Source organism: Rhinopithecus roxellana, chromosome 1, assembly GCF_007565055.1.
Source record: "Rhinopithecus roxellana isolate Shanxi Qingling chromosome 1, ASM756505v1, whole genome shotgun sequence".
NCBI classification, from domain to species: domain Eukaryota; kingdom Metazoa; phylum Chordata; class Mammalia; order Primates; family Cercopithecidae; genus Rhinopithecus; species Rhinopithecus roxellana.
The window spans coordinates 197,475,801-197,482,173 of NC_044549.1; positions in this window are offsets into that span (position 1 = coordinate 197,475,801).

The following is a 6,373-nucleotide window of genomic DNA, read 5'->3' on the forward strand; positions in this document are numbered from 1 at the left end:
ACAGCCCGTCTTGGCAGTGTATTTCTTCTCAAGGTCCTGCCTTGCTTGGCAGGAATGGGGCTAACTACTTTTTGTCAACTGTAACAAACCTCAATAGAGTTGAGGGAGGGAGGGTATTTTATTTCGGCTTGAGAGCAGTCTTCCTCCCCAGCTCTCCAACTCCCGCCCCAAAGTAAGCCCAATTTACATTTTACCAGTCACACCAGATGTCACTTTTGGAAACCTGGGTTAAGGGGCAGCACGTTTTCTGAGATATGTTTAAGTTTTCCTTCCTGACTGGACATCTAATCAGTTGCCCTGGTGGTCCACTCTTTAACTTAGCTTTATGTGACCCCCAAACCAACTCCAACCTGATTAACACTCTTTGCAAATTCTCCATTTGATTGAGCCTTATTCTTTTTGCAGAACCTTCACGTTATTTCACGCAGGGCCAAAGCCACCAGTAGAAAGCAAAGAGAGGAAGGCAGAGGTTGATAGGGCCAGAGCGCAGGAGCGCAGGATTTCTGGATGCAGATTTCACTCTGAGCTGGAAATGATTTGCCTTTTGGGTTCCAGTAAAATCTGTGCCATTTATCCGCCAACCTCTCAGAGGTTGCAAACTAGAGCATCTCCCTGCGGGTAGTCACCTTGACCGTGAAATGGGCAATTTCTATCCTTGTCTCATTTCGTCCTCATAGCCGCTTTGTTTCAGTTGCACCCACAACTGAGAGAAACCTAAGTAGAGTGATTTAACCAAAATAAGGGTTTTCTTTCCCTCACATCATGAAAAATTCTAGACACGTAGCAGCCCAGGGCTGGTACAGCTGCTTAGGAATCATCAGGAACCCAAGACTGTGCACCACCATCCCTGAGCAGGTGGCTCCCAACCTCCTTGTTGAAAGATGAATGCCCTCCCCCAAAACAGCATTTGTGCTCCGGGCGAGAAGAAAGAGAAGGGCAGAGAGTAAAAGGCCTGCACCAGTTGGGTCTGTCTCTATTTATAAGAAGCCACACATTTATAAGAAGCAAGCTTCTGGTCATATCCTATTGGCAGGGGCTGATCATGCAATCACTGCTGGCAACAAAGGAGCCTGGGGAGCAGAGCGTCTTAACTGGAACCACTGCCTTTCCAAACAAGGTCGGGATCTTGTGGATAAGAATGAAGGGAGAAAGGATGTAGAGGGGGAGCAGTGTCTACCATGGTACTATTATTCTTCTTTACTGATGAGGAAACAGATTTGAAAGAGTTTCAAGACTTCTTCCAGGCATGCAACTGGTCAGTGGCAGAGCCAGACTTCCCATTCAGGAGCTCTGTCCATACACAGTGTAGTATGGGGTAATGCAGTGAATAGGAGAAAAACAAAGCAAAACAAACAAACAAACAAAAAAAAAACAAAACAAAAACCCTTGGTGTTTTTCCTTTACCATGATATAGACACAGCCTAAAAGCAAATGAGAGGAAAGACTGACCTTGTATGGCCCTGAGTAACCTCTTACAGTTATTTGCCAGCGAAATGGATATAGTTCTGCTTTCAGCTGTTTTACCAATGGAAAAAATTTCAAGTGACTTACTCCAGCTATTAGTCAGTGGTGGCCCCAGAAACAGCACCAGACTTTTGATGAGTTGAAGAGAGACAGGCACTTCTTGGAGACATGACCCTGCTCCATGAAATATACTGATAATATTTGGTGCTGTGTTCCCACCCAAATCTCATACCAAATTGTAATTCTCAGTGTTCGGGGAGGGACCCGGTGGGAGGTGATTGGCTCATGGGGGTGGATTTCCTCCTTGCTATTCTCATGATAGTGAATTCTCACATATCTGGTTGTTTAAAAGTGTGTAGCACTTCTCCGTTCACTCTCTGTCTCTCTTACCACCATGTGAAGATGTGCTTGCTTCCCCTTCGCCCTTCAGCCATGACTGCAAGTTTCCTGAGGCATTCCCAGCCATGCCTCCTGTACACGCTGTAGAACTGTGAGTCAATTAAACCTCTTTTCTTCCATAAATTACCCAGTCTCACGTAGTTCTTTCTAGCAGTGCGAGAATGGACTAATACAGATACCCTAGAAAAATCAAAGAAGTAGAAAGCCTCTGGAGTCAATAAATATCTTCATTATTTTTCTTAAATGAGATTGAAACAAGAATTGAAAATTACTTCCAGGGGCTGCTGGACTTAGGTCTATGACCTTCAAAGAGGTACAAGGTGCCCTGGCAGAATAGGCTACAGAGCTATTTGGTTCCTTTTTCAGCAGCGCTAGGATGCCACAAGTATCTGTCTACTTTTACAGCCACATGAGCTGCACAGTGACTAAATCAGCCCCAGCACAAACCTCAGCCCTGAATTTTCTTCTTTTTTTTTTTCTTTTTGTGACAGAGTCTCACTCCATCGCCCAGGCTGGAGTGCAGTGGTGCAATCACGGCTCACTGCAACCTCAAACTCCTGGATTCAAGTGATCCTGTAGCCTTAGTATCCCAAGTAGCTGGGACTTCAGGCATGCAACATCACACCCAGCAATTTTTTTTTGTTTGTTTTTCAAATAGTAGATTCAGAGTCTCACTATAGTTCCCAAGCTGATCTCAAACTCCTGGCCTCAAGTGATCCTCCTGCCTTGGCCTCCCAAAGTGCTGTAATTACAGGCCTGAGCCACCACACCCAGCCAGCCCTGAATTTCTAATTTGGTTCTGTCTTCTGATCCAGCTTTACTCTCCTTCTTGGCCATCTAGGCTCACCAGTCCATTGCAAAGTCTCCCGTTTGTCTTGTACTGTATATATGGATAGCACAGTTCTGGTCAGCAGAGTCACGCATTCCAAACACAGCTCTCCAAAGGTTATCAGCTCATAAAGGTAGATCCATGGCCAAAACTACTGCACTCCTCTGATGTAGCTACTCCCATTCCATAGCTCTTGTCCATGAGTGTCCCAGCTACCTTCAAGCCCTTGCCTAGGTGAGGCCATCTGCTAAACCTGACATTTCTTCTTACTATAGTCTCCACCAGATGAATCCCTTCTCATCCTTCAGTCTCCACTTAGCTATCCTTGGCTCTCTAGAAGGGAGTTAAGATCCCCTCCAAAGGACTCTTATAGTGCCCAGTTCTGTCCAAAGTCAGAACCAACCACACTGTGATTAGTGGATTTCTGGTGTAATCATGTCATTTTTCATCCAAACTAGAAGGCTTGAGAAAGAAATGTGCTATTTTTCATCCTAACTGGAACACATGGACAATGAGCATAAACAAAAACATGTGCTCAACCCCACTGATAGCAGAGATGTTAAAATATGAAGAAGAAAGAGTGTATCTTAGAATCAGTAAAATATGGCATTTAACTTTTCAGTATTCTGTTTGGAGAAGTGGAACCATGATTTTATATGGCCTTTGTGAGTATTCTGTGGTTATTGTTTATTTATTTTGTTTTTTTTTTTAATGACATGACCTAGAATCAGTGAGAAGCAACCACTTTGGTGCACTGCCTTGTAGGAGTAGAAATTGGTTCGGTGCATCTGGATGATATTGGACACTGTGCATCAAAAGCCTTAAAATCATTCATGTCCTTTGACTCAACAATTCTCTCTGGACTATTCCACAATCCTTTGGAAATAATAAAAGTCCTGTAAAAAGAATTGTTCATGTCCATCATAGTATTAGTAAAAAACCAGTAAATACTTTAAATATTCAACCTATAAAGCTGGTTACATTATGGTACAACTCTCTCTCTCTCGCTCTTTTTTTTTTCCAGACAGAGTCTTGCTCTGTTGCCCAGGCTGGAGTGCAGTGGTGTGATCTTGGCTCAATGCAACATCTACCTCCCAAGTTTAAGTGATTCTTAAGCCTCAGCCTCCGGCTAGCTGGGACTATAGGCATGCATCAGCATGCCTGGCTAATTTTTTTATTTTTGGTAGAGATGGGGTTTCGCCATGTTAGCCAGGCTGTTCTCGAACTCCTGACCTCAATTGATCCTCTTGCCTCAGCCTCCCAAAGTGCTGACATTACAAGCATAAGCCACTGTGCTCAGCCCAGTACAACTCTTTTGATATAAGGAGCTATTCAAAAATTATGTCATGAAAGTTGGTTTAATGGCATGTTGTCAAGTAGGAAAAGATTTAAAAAATAATTTATACATAATTCACTTTAATTTTTAAACTGTGAAAGTAAAACTATAGATTTTTTTCTCTGTATGTCGGAAGAAAGTAGAGGGATATATACATCACAATGTTTATAATAATTTTTTCCTTTATGCTTTTCAACATTTCCCAGTGGTAAACATAAATAACTTAAAATGACAAAACAATTCTAATATGTACTTTTAAGTAGGAAAAAAAACCATTTTGGATGGTGTTTCTGTGTTTCTATAATTCATCTGACTCTCAGAAAAGAGAGGTATTTTTGAAACACAATCCCTCATAGGCTGGGCACTGATTTGGGGTAACAAAGCCTATAGTGTCTTGTCTTGCCAAACATTCTCTTTCTGTCATACAAAGAGCCAATGTTTTATGTAAGATCATATTTTTATAGTTTTCTAAAGAAAATTTTAAGAGAAAAAATATGTTTTCATTTTGTCTTTTTTTAATGGAGCTGTACAAAATTGGCTTCAGAGCCACCTTTCATAAACATGTAGTGTTATGGGCTGAATACTTGTGTCTCCCCAAACTTCCTTTGTTGAAATTCTAACCCCAAAGTTGATGGTATTAGGAGACAGGGCCTTTGGGAGGTAATTAGTCATAAGGGTGGAGCCCTCCTGAATGGGATTAGTGCCCTTATGAAAAAGAGCCAGAAGAGCTCTCACACTTCCTTCCACCATGTGAAGATACAAGAACTCGCAGTCTGCAACCCAGAAGAAGGCCTTCACCAGAACCTGCCATGCTGGCCTCCTGATCTCAGATTCCAGCCTCTAGGACTATAAGAAATAAATTCCTGTTGTTTATAAGTCACTCAGCTTTAGTATTCTATTATAGCAGCCCAATTGACTAAGGCACACAGAAACTTGTATGTGTCTTCCAGCAGAAAAGCTGAGTCCCTCCAGGCCTTAGGGCCCAAGATTCCAGCTGCCCTGAAGGATGATGCTGTCATATCATGGTTAGTTGTAGCAATGAGAGGAGCTTTTCCAGTGCAGATCCCAATGCCTTAGCATCAAGCTTCCTGAACATCAGAGGATCTGTGCTAAGCAACAGATCAAAATTTAGGATGGGTGCTTCCCTGTGCAGGTTATTTCTGTTGTCTTTCACCCCCACCCTTCTATATGCTGCTCTGTAAGTTCAGGGCTGGAAGACTGTAAACTATATTCCCAGAATCCCTGCTGGCAGGCTCTCTGCTAGGCTCGGCCAATGGAGACATTGGCTGAAGATCAATGGGAGAAGAGAAGCCATCTGCTTCTGGCTCCCATACTGTGACAGTAGCTGGTGGTGCTATGGTGGCAATAGGATTCCAGATTCAGCGGTGGAGTCAAGGCAGTCCTTTTCCATAGTTCCAGGCTTGGTCTAAGAATAATCTTCTGCGTCAGCATCTTCCCAGCACAGCAGCAGGTGCGGGCTCATGGGTAGAACCCATACTGATCTTTGTGTAGGATTCCTTCTCGTTATTGCTCTTCCAGCCCTTCCAGGGCCTTTGTATTCAATTTTCTGTACTAAATTCTCTCTGTTTAATATACCTAGATGGTTTTCTATTTTCCTGATTGGACCATGAGTTATATACCATTAGCAGCTTGGATGACCAAATTCAAGGTATTTATATTTTAACATTCTGGAAATTGACACTTAACCTCCAATACCCTTCCAAGAAGTTGGAAACCCCAATTGGAGAATCTTCAACCTCCTCCAAGTTTCAAATGCTCTTTGGGATGGGAGCAAAGTAATGCTATGGCAACTGCTGGGTGCGTAAGGGCCTGGGGGCCGTAGAGGGTCTGAATGACTGTTTCCAGGTTGTAGCCATCCATAGTGAGGATTCCCCCTCCCCACACCCAAGACCCAGAAAAAGGACTGGACAGGAGAAACACCATTGATAACCAATCTAAATATGCCTGAGCGATAGCTGGCGGCTGCCACTGGAACTTTCTTTATATTGGGCTTGGGAGAATGGCATGTCCTGGAGGAGTGGGAGAGGAAAGTCTTATAGAGAAAAATGTAGAAGCTGAGAGGGTTTGAGTAGTTGGAATTGAAAATGGGGGAACAGTTACATGGAATACTGTGAAAGCCTGGTCCCCCTAACAAGGAAAGTTAGCTAAACAAATCCTCTGAGTCTGTATGATTTGGGGTCTCAGACTGGAATTCTTTCTATAGGCATTGTTTAAAACACCATCAAAGGCCATTTTGTATCTAAGATACAGAAAACTAGCAAAGCATATTTAAAAGGGATAAATACCCATTTCACACAGACACACACACACACACACACACACAC